Source organism: Equus asinus, chromosome 25 (genome assembly GCF_041296235.1).
Source record: "Equus asinus isolate D_3611 breed Donkey chromosome 25, EquAss-T2T_v2, whole genome shotgun sequence".
Taxonomy (NCBI): Eukaryota; Metazoa; Chordata; class Mammalia; order Perissodactyla; family Equidae; genus Equus; species Equus asinus.
In genome coordinates, this window is record NC_091814.1 from 43,068,065 (window position 1) to 43,087,711 (window position 19,647).

At 39.0% G+C, this 19,647-nt stretch overlaps 1 protein-coding gene across 4 annotated transcripts in view; it reads right to left on the minus strand.

The window, feature by feature from the left end:
• Positions 1 to 16,073, minus strand: part of CEP350 (centrosomal protein 350) — a 160,636-nt gene extending 144,563 nt beyond the window's left edge. For 2 of the 4 annotated variants that reach the window (XM_014845276.3, XM_070498074.1), the window contains exon 1: positions 15,698 to 16,073. The gene's annotated coding sequence lies outside the window, so the exon portion shown is untranslated. The remainder of the gene's footprint in view (positions 1 to 15,697) is intronic. The other 2 variants (XM_070498076.1, XM_070498075.1) reach the window with 1 other exon arrangement.
• Positions 16,074 to 19,647: the final 3,574 nt, after the last annotated feature.

The window sequence follows — 19,647 nt, forward strand, 5'->3', positions numbered from 1 at the left end:
AGAGAGTAATACCCTTCGAGGCCAAACTCTAATGTCATCTCGTACAAATCTTTTCCAGATTGTTCCTTCACAGAATTACTACTCCATCTGTTTCCCATAGCATTCTGTTCACTTTTTATAGCCCTTATAGTTATATACACACACACACACACACACACACACATCATTCATTCATTCAATGAACATCTGTTGAGCACTTAATGCTCCTAATCTAGTGGAGGAGACATACATATAAACAAATAGGATACAACGTGATGAGTTATATAATAAAGTTACAAATAGCACATATGTATCCGTCTCCCCACAAGGCTGTACAGTCCTTAAGGAAGGTATCTTCTTATTCATCTCCATATCAACAGAGCCCTTCAATGAACAGATAAACAAATGGCAGTGTTGGAAGCTGTTACAATCTCACTGTAAACAGAAAAGAATAAAGAGGGCTGCCAGTGAAAGGACAAATAGGGAGGGGACTGGGGTAAATCAATAAAAATAACAAGAAAACACGATCAAAGAAGCAGAAGAGGTGGTTAAAAAGTCAGGCCTCAAAAACTATTCATAAGACAGGAAGAGGAACACAATAAACATGTAGCAGCAGGCCAGTAAGCTATGGAATAAAAGAAATGGAAAACAAAGGAATGGAATTCATATACTATTTTGCAAGTAGCCTGTAAGAATATATGGTAAAATAAACTACAAGGCACACACACAAAAAAGTATAATTGACCTTGCTGATGATAACAGGGCAAGGAAGAGGGCTACAGGTGGCCATATAATAAACTAAATGTATGATGCCATGGAAACAATAGGAGTCATTCAATAAAAGCACATCATCATTAATGTGCAACGAATCAGAAGACTAGAGCAAAAGACAATGCTATTGCTCTCGCTATAACCAAGTAAAAGCCTTATTACAATTAGGCCAAAAAATAATATAAGAACTACGTATAAACTGAATTGGAGGTTCATTTATTCACTCTCTGGACATAAATAAGGTAATGAGCAGTTAAACTGGAGCAATAAAACACTGTCATCTGGAGTCACTGAACAGCAGAAACTACTCAGAAAGGGAAGATATTTCTCCAAGCTACTCACCCAGAGCAAAGATTACTTACTAGACCATGGCTTCAAACTCTCAAAAAATCTTAGTGTTTCTTAGGGGGTAATGGTGTGGCCCCAGCTGAACAGATTACGTGCAGGAACTGGAGGTACCACTGCCAACTAACAGGTGACAACTTTGCAAGCACATCTACCTGTTAAGAATTCTGTGCCTGTTAGCAATCAAGTTCCCTGATTCTGGAAGTATGGTGATGACACTGAATGCCCATCCTCAACAGACCTGAACTCTACCTGATCTATACTGAAACCCAGTAACAAAGATTCCAAGATGCAAGAGTCTCCCATGGACAGTAAGAAGCCAGAACCCAACATGGAAATTGAAATAATTGGAATTAGAAATCCAAGCACATTGTCCTAGATCATATTCAATTAATTCAATCAGGAAACTTAATGTATTCCTTCTCCTAAAACCGACACCATACCATTCCTTCTCCTAAAATCCCACGGGTTAATGTGAGCTGAAAGGGGAAGATTGGGTTCTTAATACTTCTTTTTCTCTACTATAATCTCTGGTTCTTTCATTCACTAGTACAGTCTCACTTAGGAAAATCTGCTTAAAATTAGGGAAACATTTATAATCATTCCTAAAAAAATCTGGTATATCTCTTCAAATATTAGTAGCACATTTTCCTCTTTTTCCCATTCACCGCCTATTTCCTTCTATGATATTTATCCCTCTTACTTCTTTTCTGTTTTCCACATTAATCACTTATCTGACTTCCTCCCTCCCTTTCTCATTGTTAATTTCCTATTTTTACATCTACTATTCATACATGTTTATGATTAACTTTTCTAAATCTAAAAAAGATACTCTATGAGTAAACCTACAACATAATAAAATTTCTCTCAAAACTCAAAAAGACCTTTACCACACTGAATGAGATATTGGATATATACATGTATACACACACACATATGAATAGACACTTATTAATACAAATTATGATAATATGCTTGGCTTTTTAAAAAATTTGAGCACATGATATGAATTAGTATTAAGGATAATGCTCAAACTATTAGTCTTAAGATGCCAGTATAACATATCAAAATGCCCCTTTAACCATAGTCATCATATCTGCTAACTGTTTAATCCATGGCAAATAGGGCCACACAGAAAACATCCTTTGAATTTAAATATCTTTTAAATATAATACTTTAAAATCATTACTCCCCTTTCAACTTCTGTAACTAGTTTTTTAGCCTATAAAGATAACTCTCTCCCAAATAACCCACACAAACATTCTCAATCATTTCCATTGCAAGTGAGTTTCAGAGCAGCCACACAATGCCTTCCTCCAAGCAGCAGCAGAGTTCTTGTCTCCTGAGCCTGCTTTCTCAAGCAGCTCTAGGAGAATCACCTGGATCACATGTTAAAAACAGATGCTAAGGCTTCACCCCCCTGCCCCAAGAGATTCTGAATCAGTGGGTTTGAGAAGACGCCAAAAACCTGTATTTTTAAAGGTCTACAAGGAGGTCAATACACAGCCAGCTTTGAGAACTACAGCTTTAGAGATTATCTTCAATTCTACTCTTTGAAGCCTGAAGCCTCCAAAACCACTGCTGACTCCATAAAGATGAGCATCAGTGCAGAGAACGAATCCTGTTCCCCAACCACCTGAGAACATCTCTCTTCCAAAGTTCCAGAACACTTGACAGTAACAATCCCTTTAAACCAAAAGCCAAAATAACAGATCTCTACGGGAGGTGACCATGAGGGCAGTTAATAGTCAATAATCATAGCTACCATTTTCAGTGTTCCGTCTACATGGGGCAAGGACTACATTGTTTTCCAGATATTATGTTCAATCCCTGTCACAACCCATGAGACAACTATCCGTACATCCATTTTACTGATGAAGAAACAGTATCAGACAGACTATGGAATTAGTCCAAGGTCATTCAGCTAATAAATGACAGCACTGGAAATCAAATCTAGATCTTTCAAACCTCTGACAGCATTGTAATGGTCATTCACATAATGCCTCTCATAACTTTCAAACTCAGCCACAATCTATAAACAATCCCCTATCCTCTCTCATAATTTCATCATAAAACACCCTGCTTTCCCACTTAGATTCTATTCACTTTAGAACTTCTGTTGCATTAACTTCAATGCACTTTAACTTCTTTAGAGAATGCTTGTTTAACCTACATGCCTTGACTGTTACCAAACTCACCCCAAAGGACCATGGCTTCCTCACAAACGTCTACAGATGAAACTTTTTATTGTCTCCTCCCTCTTTAACAGGGCAGGTAAGGTGTTTTAGCAAACTCCTTGATCCCCCCATTGTTGCATCAGACTGTATTCTTCCACTCATGAAAAACCTTTTCCTCAATCTGACCCATACCATCCATTCATTCAACAAATATTTGGGGAGTGCCAAGCATGTAGTAGGAATGAATAGTGCTAAGCAGTAGGGATACAGGAATGAAAAGAACAAACATGGTCCCCATACTCAAGGAGTCTAAAGGCTTGCTCGCAGGGTTGATATTCAACTAATATTACAAATGGGATGAAAATAATAAAGGAAAAAATGCAAGTGCTATGGAAGCATATAACAGAAGAAAGTCATCTAATCTGGGAGAGGAAAGTGTCATCTAATCTGGGAGAGGAAAGTGTCATCTAATCTAAGACCTAAAGGATGAATAAAGGAGTTACCTAAGGGTAGGCAGGAAAGAGCTTTCCAGACAGTAGGAACAATAGGTGGAATGGCCTTGAGACAAAAAAGACATGACAGTGTAAAGAAGCCAAAAGTCCCACGTGTTGGAGAGGGAAAATGGTGCGAGACGAAGCTGGAGAAGGGAAGGAACAAGATCATGCAGGGTCTCTGAACATGATTACACGTGTGTTTTTAAAGGATCAAGTGTTGGCCCCTCCTCTCTTATGCATTGACCATAGTTTTCAGAAACCAGTAACACAGAATCTGTATCACTCTATTGCACTTTGTCTCCTTACTACACCGCAAGCATCTTAAATTTCAGAAAACTTAAGAATACTTTTATTATTCATTTAAGTGACCCACGAGTTTTATTCTAGTGTCCATTTTACAGTGAGTTTAACCGGCATCTTGTAGAGAAACAAGTTGTTTCATATAAAAGTCAAAGCATAAATGGACAACACTGCTTTGTTCAGATTAAAGTCAAATATCACCAGGACTAAAACAGAAACCATTATTTGGTATGGTTCTATTCACATCATGTAAAATAGAAATGAATGCTCAAAACAATAACCAACTTCCAAAAGTTAAGCTAAGGAAGACTCTTAACTTGCCAATAGAAAATGGAAACACAATTTCACTAAAGCTATAATAAGTGATATAAAAAGAATCTGGTTAAAATGATATAAATAAAAACACAGAAGTACCTAAAATCAAATAAGGATGCAACTTTAAACAACTATTTGCTTGATAGCAAACATAATCTAAATCCAATGAGAAGTCAACACTTCAAGTGGCACCAAAATATTCACCTCACAAGAGAAGTACAAAGGCTCAGAGAAAATAACAGCCAAGAAATTTAAAAGAATTATACTTACCATTTAACCTTCTCTCTTATTATGCAAGCTAAGAGTTCATAAATAGGAGGAATGCGAAAAGAACAGAAAAAAAACTTTTAGAGGAAAGGAGCCATTCACCTGTTTCAAGATCTCTCCACCTCCAGGTTCCCTCAAGAAACTTCAACCATCAACTATATTTTCTCCCATGTGTATCTCTAGCCTCCTCCCCTCACCAGGATTCTTCCCATTAGCATTTATACTTAACCAAGTCTTCTTAAATTAAAACACACACACACAAAAGTCCCTCAACCCAGCACCCTCCTCCACTACTGCTCTCTTTTTCCTTCACAAACTTCTCAAAAAAGTTTATTGAATACACTCAGTCTCCATTTAGAGATACTTTTCAATCACTCTTCAAGCAATTCCAAGGTGGCTGCCATCCCCATTTCTCCACCACAGCAGCTCTCTGTGCTGGCTTTGGCAACCGAAACCACCAAAGCCCTCTTCATGTCCAAATCTAACGGACACTTTCAAATAAAAAGTCCTCAACCTGCCGACCTCTTGGCAGCATTCATCACAGCTGACCACTCTCTTCAAACAGTTTTCCCTTGGCTTCCATACCCTACACTTTAATTTTCCACCTCCTCTCTAGTTCTCTTTCTTAGTCTCCTTTGCTAGCCAGTCCTTCTCTTTTAAAGCTTGACCTTTGGCTCTTTTCTTTTCAAACACTGTATTCTGGGTGACTTGGGCGACCTCACCCATGCCCAAGGCTTCAAAGACCATCTTTACGCCAAGGATTGCCAAAACTCCAGTCCAGATCTTATCTCTGATATCCTAACCCACATATCAAACGGCTTCAGAAAGCTCAGACACATCAAACTCAACTTCTCCAAAAGCCCACTCATGATTATTCCCAAAAAACAAACTTGAAATATTCCCTATCTCGCTCAGTATAGTTGCACAGCCAGAAATATCCACAAGAGCTGATCACACTATACGAAGGACCTCTAAGGTTCTTTTCTACTCTGAACTTATAATCTATACCACCAGTTCTCAGAGTGTGGTCCAGGGATCTCCAAGAGTCTATGATGAGACCCCCTTTTGCTGAGGGGGGGGGGGGGGCGGGGCGGTCCTTAAAGGCAAAACTATTTCCACAATAATATTAAGACATTATTTGTCTTTTTCATTCTCATTCTCCTACAAATGTGTATAGTGGAGTTTCCCAAAGGCTACATGACATATGATATCACAAGATACTGAATGCAGAAGCAGATATGAGAATCTAGATGTCTTCTATTAAGGTAGACATTAAAAAGATTTGAAAAATGTCAAACGATGCCACTCTTCTCACTAAATTTGTTTTTTGTTTTGGAAAATATAGTTATTTCTCATTTAAAAAGTTATTTATTAATATGATATAGGTTTATTATTTTAAATAAATTAATAAGTATTTTTAAAATTTCTAATACAGTAAATATCAACAGATAAAGCCCACATAAACAAAAGCTCTTTGAGTTTTCAATAACTCAAGAGTATAAAGTGGTCTTTACACCAAAAAATTTGAGAAATGCTGATCTATACCCATCATTATACACAAATAAGATATAAGATGACATTTTTTAATAATCTTTTTTTTTTTTCCTTTCTTCTCCCCAAAGCCCCCTGGTACATAGTTGTATATTCTTAGTTATGGCATGTGGGATGCCACCTCAGCATGGCCTGATGAGCAGTGCCATGTCCACACCCAGGATTCGAACCGATGAAACACTGGGCTGCTGCAGCACAGTAGGCAAACTTAACCACTCAGCCACAGGGCCGGCCCCCAAGATGACATTTTTAAACAGCCAATTCTCAATTATCTTCTAGCAGTAAATTTTCCTTTCACATTTATCGACGGTGCTCTCATTCAGTCACATAGACTCACTCAGCTGAATTATTTATTGGGCTCCTACTATGTGCCATGCCCTGTGGATAAAAGATTAAAGAAGTGACTTTGCTCGGGATCTCACAGAGAATATGTTCCATACCTTTGCTACATTTCAGTTCTCTCTTCTCTGTCAGACCCTATGTAACAACCATCTCTGTCTGAAAGGTTGAGAAAAGACAACCCTGCAATAGTCGTACTAGTCTCAATATAAAATGGACAAAATTAGTAGGGACCAGGCAAGGAAAAGTGGAAAGCGTTCCAGCTCTAAGTCAGACCTATTACATTGTTCAAGTAAATTCTCAGAATAACCAACATTCCCATAATATAGTAAGAACGGTCATGCACTGCTTAACGACAGGGATACGTTCTGAGAAATGCATCATTAGGCAATTATGTCATTGCAGGAACATCAGAGAGTATACATAGACAAACCTAGATGGTATAGCCTAGGCTATATGGTACTAATCTTAGGGGACCACTGTCATATAAGTGCTCCGTCATTGACCAAAATGTCATTATGTGGTGCATGACTGTAGAATATACAAACGACCTGAGAATTTTGCCTCACTTCTTTTTACATACAAAATACAAACTCCAACAACTACTTTTACAAATACAAGGCTGACCTACTGTAAATCCAGGAAATCCAGAAGAAACTATGTAACATCTGGTACGAGTTTGGCCTCTGGAGTACAGGAGGCAGAGTGGGGGCCACAAAGAACACAATGCCGCCCACTGATATGAAACTAAGATCTAAACTAGAGCCTGACTAAAGGTAAACAGAACTGAAGACAAAGAACAGGACCAGAAACAACCGGGGAAAAGAAAAAACAGAAATAGGAGCCTATACTTTGCTTATCCATTATCTAGCTATCCCGAATATTTACTCTTCTAAATAAATTTCAAGGAATATATCCCCACGAAGATGTCTTATAGTTTGCAAGTCAGGATTATTTTTTACTCTGAAGTGTAAAATTTTCACTACAAAAGCTTCCCTGATACATAAAAAACTGATAACACTGGTTAACTCCGAGGAGAGGGAGTAAGGGTCCAGGATAGGAAGCCAATTTTTCAGCAGATATAGCTTTGAATTTTTTGAAAGCACATGCACTTATCACTTTTTGAGGGAAAAAAATAATAATTTTGAAAAGTTTCCTTCCACATTCAATAACTTAGCTAATTCAGAGGCTGTTAAGGAAACAAACACAACTACATTTGCTTTCATTAGAAGCCTTTACTGACTCCTTGACGCAGTGTAGTTACTCCCACTTTGTGAATCCACGGCACTTTATCAGTTCTCTTAGTCCCAGTACTATTATTTACAAATCTGTCTCTTACAGGGGACTGTGGGGATGATATTTTATTCCTCACAGTACACAGCACACACTAGGTGCTCCAGATCTGTTTGCTGAATGATCATGGTCCCAATGATAGTCTCAGAACCCATTCTTAAATGCAAACAGTCAAAGAAAAAAAAAAAAGAACCCCAAACCACAGATTATTTCATACAGTATGAACAGGTTAACCATTCCTAAGCAGAAAATTTCTTTCATGGTAATATGTAAAAAAAATTATAGTTATGTGTACATATAAATTTCATATTTTAAAACAAGCCCAAAGTTAAAAAGAAATTCTTTAATAAAATACTCAAAGATTTAAACATGAAAATAAAATGAAGCCTATTAACTTGTAGCCAGTGCTAATACTCATGAATGATTTTTTTTTTTTTTTTTCCTTTTTCTCCCCAAAGCCCCCAGGTACATAGTTGTATATTTTTCGTTGTGGGTCCTTCTAGTTGTGGCATGTGGGACGCTGCCTCAGCGTGGTCTGATGAGCAGTGCCATGTCCACACCCAGGATTCGAACCAACGAAACACTGGGCCGCCTGCAGCGGAGCGCACGAACTTAACCACTCGGTCACGGGGCCAGCCCCACATGAATGATTTTTTAAATCTAGTTTGTTTGTTTTGTGAGGAAGATTGGCCCTGAGCTAACATCTGTTGCCAATCTTCCTCTTTTTGCTTAAGGAAGATTGTCACTGAGTTAACAACTGTGCCAACCTTCCTCTATTTTATGTGGGATGCCACCACAGCACAGCTTGACAAGTAATGCTAGGTCAGTGCCTGCGATCCAAACCCATGAACCCTGAGCCACCAAAGCAGAGCACACAAACTTAATCACCATACCACCAGCTGGCTCCGAAATCTAGTTTTAAAAAGGGAGAGACGCCACAATTCCACAAGCAGCTTCTACAAGTCCACTTACAACAACAAAAACTTTTAAGTGGTTAACTTTTTTAAAAAAAATCACCAAAACCTATCAAAGATAAATCACATTCTTCAGTTTGCAAAATATCCTGCTACCTGTGGGAAAAAAAAAATCTCCTTTACACTGTTATTTCTCTATAGTATTTAAAATAATTCACCATTCACAAGAATAAACTCAAAATGGATCAAAGACCTAAAGATTAGGCCTGAAACAATAAGTCTTCTAGAAGAGAATATAGGTAGTACACTCTTTGACATCAGTTTCAAAAGAATCTTTTCGGACACCATAACCCCTCAGATGAGGAAAACAATAGAAAGAATAAACAAATGGGACTTCATCAGACTAAAGAGCTTCTTCAAGGCAAGGGAAAACAGGATTGAAACAAAAAAACAGCCCACTAGTTGGGAAAAAATATTTACAAGTTATTTATCCAACAAAGGGTTAATCTCCATAATATATAAAGAACTCACACAACTCAACAACAAAAAAATCAAACAACCTGATCAAAAAATGGGCAGGGGACATGAACAGACATTTCTCCAAAGAAGATATACAGATGGCCAATAGACACATGAAAAGATGCTCATCATCACTAATCATCAGGGAAATGCAAATCAAAACTACACTAAGATATCACCTTACACCTGTTAGAATGGCAAAAATATCCAAAACCAAGAGTGACAAATGTTGGAGAGCCTGTGGAGAAAAAGGAACCCTCATACACTGTTGGTGGGAATGCAAACTGGTGCAGCCACTATGGAAAACAGCATGGAGATTTCTCAAAAAGTTAAAAATAGAAATACCTTATAACCCAGCCATCCCACTACTGGGTATCTATCCAAAGAACCTGAAATCAGCAATTCCAAAAGTCTCATGCACCCCTATGTTCATCGCAGCATTATTCACAATAGCCAAGATGGTGGAACCAACCTAAGTGCCCAGCAACTGATGATTGGATAAAGAAGATATGGTATATATATACAATGGAATACTACTCAGCCATAAAAAAGGACAAAGTCATCCCATTCACAACAACATGGATGGACCTTGAGGGTATTATGTTGAGTGAAATAAGCCAGACAGAGAAAGACGAACTCTGTATGACTCTACTCATAGGTGGTAGTTAACATACAGACAAGGAGAACTGATTGGTGGTTACCAGGGGAAAGATGGGGTGGGGGGAGGGCACAAAGGGTGAAGTGGTGTACCTACAACATGACTAACAATAATGTACAACTGTAATTTCACAACGTTGTTAACTATCATAATCTTAATAAAAAATATGCAGCATCTACACAAATTTTCAGAAATGCATCTATTGTATAAACATAGTTCAACTTTATTTACAACTAATCAGAAAACAAAGCAAACTAAAGCTGGAAGTTAAGGGTCATCTAGCCCCAAGTTTTTAATTAATTAGTTTATTTTTTTGGTGAGGAAGATTGGCCCTGACTGAACATCTGTTGCCAGTCTTCCTCTGTTTTGCTTGAGGAAGACTGTCCCTGAGCTAACATCTTTGCCAATCTTCCTCTATTTTATATGTGGGATGCTGTCACAGCACAGCTTGATGAGCAGTGTGTAGGTCCGTGCCCAGAATCTGAACCCATGAACCCCAGGACACTGAAGCAGAGCATGCAAACTTAACCACTATACTACCAGGCCAGCCCCTAACCTCACATTTTCCAATTATGTAGTAACAATCCATTTGCAGGTCAAAAAAAAAAAAACCCAATCTGGTGGTTTGGAGCTAGTATTTCTTTAATGAAACCAAATAGAACTGAATTGAAAATATCAGGGTATATCAAAAGTAGACAGGTATTTTTTTAGTAGAACTTTCATTCCATTTTATATATATGTATATATACATATACATATTTACGTATATTATGTCCCCATAAAAAATACATTTCTTACTGTGGGTGTCCTAGGCCAAAGAGTTCAAGAGATTCCCAAGCTTTCTCAGTTCACAGAACTCTTAAGTGTCTCTCTAATTTTTTCATGGTGCCGCTAGTCAAAACATATCTAAGACTTCCAGTTATTAGGTAGTGAGGACCATACAACCTAATAAGTATTTCTGTTTTGACTGCTTAGTAGCTGTTTGAAAAATACATACAAATTGAAAAAAATAATATTTTATTACGAAATAAACACATTACTTATTAATGGGATGTGTCCACCTAATAGACACATTATACAACTTCTTGAATCTTGAAATCACTTTGAACACCACCACTTTCATTTACTGTTTCTCATTGATTTTTAGACAGTACTTGCTTTTTATCACAGCAACCCTCCAAAACCAGGTTTTTTGAAGACATACTGTCATGGAAAGGAATGTAGCACAATCTCATGTGCACTACTTCAAACTAATTGTTTGAGCAGTGTCCCGCAGATGTCAAATACTACTATGTTTCCCTCAAAAATTTAAAAATATCTCACTGTGCTCATGTGAGTTCACTATGGTGACCCAAGGTACCTTTGGGCAGTTTGCGAATCTTGGGTTTAAGAAACACTAAACTAACCTACGTACTTACTTTGTAAGTCAAGAAATGAGATTTAAGGTCACAAAGGTAGCAGAAAAATAAATACATTTAATCGGAATTTTCATAGATTAATTTTAACCTTCCATCAACAAAAGTTTTGAAATAGAATCTAATTATGTGATATTTGGCTGATGAAATCTGTAGAGCTCTGAAAAACAACTATATTCAAAAATACATGAATATGACTGTATAATTGAAGAAAAATTCTGCTTCGATATTTTCTTTTTTTAGGAAGAAGGTTTCAAAAATTATAAAAGTGGGACTTGCAATAAACAATACTAAAGTGTCTAAAGTAAAAAAGGGAAAGTTATCCACTCCCGCAGCAATAACACAGCTAATAGTTTAAGGCCTATCCTTACAACATTTTCATATGCACATACAAAATCAAACTACACTTCTCTGCCTATGTGCTTGTACAACAGAGAATCATATTCCACAGTGTAGTACACTTTTTTCACTCATTATACTATGAACATTCTTCCATGTCAGTACATAAGAGTAACTGCAAACACTTACATAGTGCTTACTATGCTTACTTAGGGCTTAAATATTAACTCATTCAATTTTCACAACAGCCCTGTCAGGTAAGAACTATAATTATATCCACTTTAAGTAACTTGCAAATGGTCACGGCTAATAAATGGTGCAGCTGGGGTCTGAACCCAAAAAGTTTGCTGCACTCTAGGACAAGCTCGGTTGCTTCTCAAGAAGTAAGTATAGCTACCCCTCAACCTGTTAACAAGTGCATTGTGTCTCACAGCGTAAATATACTATAACTTCAACTACTGCCCTGCCAATGGACATTTAAGACATTCTCTGTTATCTATAAATGTTGACATTTATTTGTAATAATGTTAAAATGACCATCCTCATAGATTTGTTCTTGTGCTCTAGTGTTATAATTTCTATAAAACTCCTAAAAATGAAATGATTCTATCAAAGAATATGTGTACTTTTAATTTTGATAGATAATGCCAAATGTCCTTCTAGAACATTGTTCCAGTTGTACCACTTTATAGTCCCAATGACAGAGGGTTGGGATTAATTTTTAAGTTAGCAAATATTTTTGATTCATGAAAACAGTCCTGTTTTCAGTTTTTAATTAACACTGATGTGGAACAGCTTGCCAGGTTGTTCACAATCATCCTCGGATCTGATAACTATCTGACACATTAAACACATGCAGACTTAGCAGCTGTACAGCGGACTCCACACCCGCTCACGACACTAACTACAGGTAAGATATTCCCCACGTGACACTCTGTGTTCTTACGTATATAACATGAGAACTGGACTAGACAGCCTTTAAGATTTAAAAATCCCAATGCTGTAATTAACAAGTGACTTAAAATTATTATAAGCCTATAATTATAGCACTATTATAACAGGCGAGGGTCTTAAAGCTTCTATTTTCTTTAAATTACAATAACTATTGCCAGAACACCTATGCAAATCATTAAAATAGTCAATAAAGTTTTCAGGATCCACCTGTGGCTTATTCTCAGTGGCTTTTTAATCCCAGACTGTCATTCCTCTACTACCTAGCAAACTTGAAATACCTCTGGAGTATATTCCTAAGAAGAGCTGAGGTGTGCCTAGGAACTATGAACTAGTGTTTTGTTTTGTTTTGTAAATATTATGCCAAGACCACTCTTTAGTCAATTTATTCAACCAGTATTTATTGACTGTTTTACTATGTGCTAGGCATTGGGGGCACTGTAGTTAATAGAGCATTTCTGCCATCATGGAACTTACAGACTAGATGAGAAGGGCAAATAATAACCCCAAATAAGCAATAGTAAATGTAAAGTTATACTTGTGATAACAATGAACAAAAAGTATTTGTACAGAAAAAAACTATGCAATCTTTCGATTATTCAGGGTTTCTGGACTATTTATGACAGTAGAAATTGTCTGACATGAGGGAAAAAAGTCAGTAAAGAAAATTATTTCACAACTTATCCCACACTGCAAAAACAGCAATCACAAGTGTAGATGGTGAATTAACTTTTTAAGTCAACAGTTATCTCTACAATAAAATCACCAAGATGTTACTACTTTTCAGTATGCTACTGACTATGTGGCTTGAATATTTGTTTTACATAACCAAGAATATAAATGATTTGAAGTACCAAAGATGATAGAACTATCAGTATCCAAACAAAATGAGCGACAACAAATTACCTACAATTTCTTAGGAATATTATTCAAGCAAAAAGTTCATACAGAAGTAAAGCAATCCATTATAATAATTCATGACTTGTTAATAATTAACAAAATGCTACGAAAATACTAATGTTTTTAAAGAACTGACAATCATCAGCATAAGGAGCAAGTGGTATGTCAAAAAGAACAAGAATAGAATATTTTTTATTAGATTTTAAAAAATCAAATGCCAAAAGTATGTATATTAATATTCAATTTAAAACAAAACTAATTCTAGAATGAACTAAACTTCCTGTGGTGATCATTTCACAATCTACACAAATATCAAATCATCATGTTGTACACCTGAAATTAATGTTATATATCAATTATACCTCAAAAAATAGATAATTGGAAATAAAATTAATTCTCGATCATCTGCAGAAATAAGAGCAGCAATCACATAAATAAACGAACTTACTTATGTGTCTGTCAATTTCCACAACTGCAAAACAAGGATGATATTTGCCAAACCTACCCACAAAACTGCTGTATAGACTAAATACAATAATGGATGTGGAAGCACACCAAGCACACCAAAGATGGTATCAGTTATTTTAGACAGCAGCTTCCTTTTTGCTCCCACTATAACTTACAGCAATTTAACAAATAAAATCAGTTAGATAAGGACTTTATCTTTTTTCTGTCCATGATATGGTAGAAGCGTTATAAAAGAGGCAAAAGATGGCAATCCAAAGCATTAGAAAAAAACTCAAAACTCCATAATTCATAAATTGATTACCCCACAGGAGGCTGGTTGTTCAAGTATTAACACTCTTACATTGTAAGACCAATATATGTCAGAAAAATTCTTTCACATATGCATGAAATTGTTTACATATTATAACACACCATCATTACAAAGTCCTGCTACTGACTATAAAAAGATGAGATACACATGTATTTATCCACACATACAATGTATTCCAGCTTATGTTTATTTTCTGATTAAAGTATCTTAAATCCTATGCAATGAAGGTTCAAAGGTTCAGAAATATTTTATTACACTGAATGGAGTTTGTCAATTTAGCACACCAAAACTAATTATTATACTCCCATGGGTTTGAAGCAACTTCTACCATAGCTCTAACAACCAATCCCCCTAAGTCACAATCCCATTTTATTAGCAGAACACTGCCTTATTTAAAAACAATCTTTTAAACTAAGAAATTTTTTAAATGGAGAGCAGCCTTTAGTATTTTATCATTGCTTCTACAAATCTTTTCAGGCTGTTACTAGGTCTGCCCAAGATAGCCTTTCCTTTAAAATCCTTAAAATAAAGGAGGAGTATCGTGTTAACATGGCAACAGAACCATTAACGACTTTTCCAAATTCAAAACAAGGATCACCATCAAAACAAAACAATCAGGTGGAGTACCTGCATCCTGATCACTATTCCTGGCCACCTGTTTTTTCCTATACGAAGGATTTACAACTGCACTAAAACCACATTACAATTATACCTATGTGCGACTTCCTACCTGAAAACTAAAAACCCAACCAAATTCCAACCCATGTTTGTGACACTAACTAAATATTATTTAGCATGTTGGGCTACATTTAAAAAGAGGGCGGGGAAACATGCTGTGTGAACTTCCAAGGCGTAAAGCTTTTTAAACCTCCCCCTATATCATGTGTGAATAAATCAGTAGACTACATTCAGCAGCTGCTAGCCTGGAGCAGAAGATCAAAGTTTTCCCTATACTTAAGAATGTTTATCCCCACCAAAAAGGAACAGAAACTAGTCATCCTTGCCACTGGAGCCAGTTTCCCGGAATTTCCCCAAATATGCCTGATCTCCAAATGAAGAAGGGGCACTTCTCTGGGCACCAAAGGCGAGAGGTATCTCAAATCTTTTGCCGACGAGAGGAGGGGCGGGGGAAGAGGGAGAGGACCGACAGGTAAGAAGGAAATCAAGTCTTCGGCAGGTACCGGCGAGACCTGAAACCCAGGTGTCAGGAGGGCCCTCCCTGCAAAGCCTCAGGACCCAAGAAGGTCCCCCGAGGGGGACGCCAGGCTGGGCCAGGGCTCCCTGCGCCCCGCCCCGCCTCTCTCGCCACCACCGGGGACCCGGGACCGCGGACAGAGGCAGCGGAGGCTAAGAGAGTGTCCGCGGTCCCAGCCAGATCCTCCCGCAGCTCACCTGAGAGTGTCGCCTCCGCCCTCGGCTCCCACGGTGCATCCCGCAGGGCCTGGCGGAGGGTGCAGTGACGCCGCCCCGACCGGCCCCAGGGCTGCCGGGCCTGGCCTCCCCGCTCCGGGGACGCACCGGGTGCCCGCCTCGCACCGGCTCCCGGGATCCGCGGATCTGCAGAGAAGGAAGGAGAGACGGAAAGGCTGCCTCCCCTCCCCCACAGCAAGCCAACCCCTGAGCTGCGGCTCTCTGCAGTTCCGTCTGGCGCAGGTCTGGCCCCTCTCCCCCGCCCGGGAGTCACTTCAGCAGCGGCGGCCCAGTCGCCATTACAGCCCAACAACTGACACGGAGGAGGAGCGGCGCCGGCGGCAGTGGCGGCGGCGGCGGCGCGAGGCAGGGCGGGAGCAGTCGGGGCCCGGGCAAACATCGCGAGAACTGTCCCTAGACGGTTCCACAGGAATGCAACCTTCGCTTAGGGCCATGTTGAGTGTGGCCAAAGGTGAAGGCGAGGTAAAACGAGGAGAGGGACCACGAGGGCGCCATGTTTAGTGTGGCTAAATTTGAGTCTTGCGGATCTTGGGAGGAGCCAAAGTAGATCCGCAGCGGAGACCTCCCCCCTCCGCCCTCTTTCCTCTGACGCTAATTGGGCCTTCTGGCTGCGCATTTCACCCGCTAACCGAAAAAACAAGCTGGGGTTTGACATGGATGAACTCGAAGTCTGGAAATTGCAGCTTCTCAGAGTTTACGATGTTTCACCAATTGTCGTACAAGTAAATCTTCTTTACTCCAGTCAGTTTCAGAGTAATTGCGGCTCTGCGGCTGCTGCAGTTTCCCACTGCTGTCTCTGTGGCCGTTTCATTCGCAAGTGTTACGATTCTTTTCAGCATGCACTCTGTCTAATGGCTTAAGACTCCAGAGCAAGTAAAACGGAGTTTCCTCCAGTTAGGTATTGGCATTAATATAACTGTGCTTTGAGAAGCTCTGCGATCAACGTATCTTCTAATACCTTTATCCACTTTCCCCAGTCTCCTCATGGTGATATCTATCATCTGTCAAGACAGTTTAAATGACATCTCTTCTGCAAATCATGCCACCTTCCGCTACGTGTTCACTGCACACAGCTCTCCACCCATCACACTCCTCCACCTTCTGAACTCCAATAGCTATTACCCAGAGACTGTTTCTCATTTTTAAGTATCTTGAGGACTCTTTTATCTCCCTATACCCAAGAGGACCTCACATAGTAACTAGGACGTTGTAGGTGCTCAATAAATGCTTGCTGAGTAGATCTTATCAATAAAAGCAGGAGGCAGCTACTGCCCCCTCTTCTTAGGGCCTATAGCTGTGTCTGAATAGGAAATAAGTGGATGTACAAAAATCCTGCGCGTATATTAAATGTGTACTGTGTCTCCAGGAAGCTATGCTGGAGGGAAGAACAGGAAATGTGGGTATCCCAATGGTGCAAATGGTAGCAAGAAAAACAACCTAAGGAAGGGGTTATTTAGGTTTTCCCCGATCTTTCTATGAAAGCAGTGGGATAGATGCTTTTCATGTTACTTTACTGAATTTATACAACCACCTTATTAAGTATTATACTCACCTTTTTAAAAAGAGGGAATAAGTTCTAAAAAGCTAAGTAATTTGCCCAATATTATACCATCAGTAAAAGGCAGATGTAAGATTTGATGAATACTCCAAAGCCTGTTTATACCTTTCTACCTCCACGCTACCTCCAAGGCAACAGAAAAACATCAAAAATTCCTGTCCCAAAGTGGGGAACAATGTTGCCCTCATATCAGCCTATGCACAATTTCCCCCTCCATACCTGGTGCTGATCCTTGCCCTCTCGCGTACCTCCCAAATACCTCAAACACATCAACCTCTCTCCTTTCAACATCCCATAACTCTTAGTGTTTATACCCTCCTAATGGCTTTTGAGTATACTAAGTTTTGCGATATTTGCTCACAGTTTCATGAGAGTAATTAGTCTCTGGAACAAGATTGGAAGCTTAATGAGAAAAGGGTTGTCACCCTTCCCACTAGTTTCCACAATGCTAGGCACATAGTAGGTGGGCTCCCTTTTCTCTCCTACTTCTTAGTAGACACCAAGATTGGACTTTTCTGCACTTTATAGTCTTCATTGATTACTATGGCTTTGACTGTCAACTGTCTTCATATAACTGGATCTTGGCCCCCAAAGTTCAGACTAAAGCTGCAGTTGTCTGCTACCCATCTCCACATAGATGTAGAAGTCACCAGCACCTCCAGCTCCCAAATTAAGTTTTTGTTTTTTCCCTCCTCAATCCCACAAAGCCAGCTCTTCCTCCTGCCCTGTTTTTCTGTTAATGGCCCTTGAAGAACCCCCTTCGGAGAACTGACAGGCTCAAAAGTGTAGAAATATTATATAGTCTTCTCTATGCCTTATTCCTACCCAATCAGTTGTTAAGTCTCTAAATACCGTTGAGACATATTTCTTAAATCTACTCCCCTTTTGTCCAGTTGCACCACTGCTCTTCTAATTCAGGCTCTCCTTTCTACTGTCCAAAAGATTTCAGTTGTCTTCCCAGAGTTCAGCTTGAGTTTTGTCCCTGCCCTCCTCTGCCTGCCAAGTTAAGTAGGAAATCATCAGCGGCCAGCCCGGTGGCACAGCGGTTAAATGCGCACATTCCACTTCAGTGGCCTGGGGTTTACTGGTTCGCATCCCGGGTGCAGACATGGCACTGCTTGGCAAGCCATGCTGTGGCAGGTGTGGCACATATAAAGTAGAGGAACACGGGCATGGATGTTAGCTCAGGGCCAGTCTTCCTCAGCAAAAAGAGGAGGATTGGCGGTAGATGTTAGCTCAGGGCTAATCTTCCTCAAAAAAAAAAAAAAAAAAAGAATTCCTTACCTCAGTCATCAAGGCCTTTCTTGATATTGCACCAGCCTCGCTTTCTATCTCCCTGAAGTAAGGCAGCATGGAAAAGTAGAAAAGGCGGGATCTGGTGTCAGGAAGACTCCAGTTCAAATCTTGGCTCTGTCACTTACTTTCCTTGTGACCTCTCAAGAACCTTCATTTTATTGTCTATAAATCAAGGCTAATGATATCTACCCTATAGGTTTGTCTTAAAAAGTAGAAATCTGTCAAGAGCATAGCACATAAAAGACAGAAACAAACGGTGGCTATTATTACATCCATAATTGGATATACGTTTGAGTCAAACTGGATCTTAGGCACAGCCTGCTCATTCGTATCTCTATACCTTTGTCTCTAACCTGGAGCACATGTCACCTTGGGTCACAATTTCAGCCACATTCCTTAAGTACAAGCTCAAATGCTACCTACTCCAGGAAGAATTCCATGACTGCCCCTACTTTGCAGATGCTCTTCCACCCCTGAGTTTTGCAATGTTGTGTACCTCCCTTTGGGCTGTATCTACTACTGATAGTTCTGCATTTATCTCACACTTACCTGTCACGTTACACTGTAAAGGCCTTTGTCTCCTTCATGGTGGATTGAAAGCACACACTCTGGAGTCAGAAGGCCTGGATCAAATCGAGTAACTTTGGTCAAGGTACTTAACCTCTTTATGCCTCAGTTTCCACATCTGTACAGTAGGGATTACAATAGTACCTACTCCATAAGGGTTTGTGAGGATTAAAAGAAACAATCCATGTAAAGGAAACCACATGGTACTTAGTGCATAGTAGATGCTCAAAAATATTGGTTATTTTTACTACTTTTTTGTAAACTGGACAGGTGCCTTGCATATACTAGGCACTGAATATTTGTTGAATTGAATTGAATGTTTGTTGAATTTAATTAAATTTTGGGTGAATAGCTACGTGTTTTCTCTCCTGAAAATGTGAAGTTTGACATTGCTCTGTGGCCATAACAAATTGAGAAATGGAGAAATACAGCTCTGGTGATGTAATGATGTCATTTACTATTTGAGGTTAATTGAATAAAATTGTGTGTC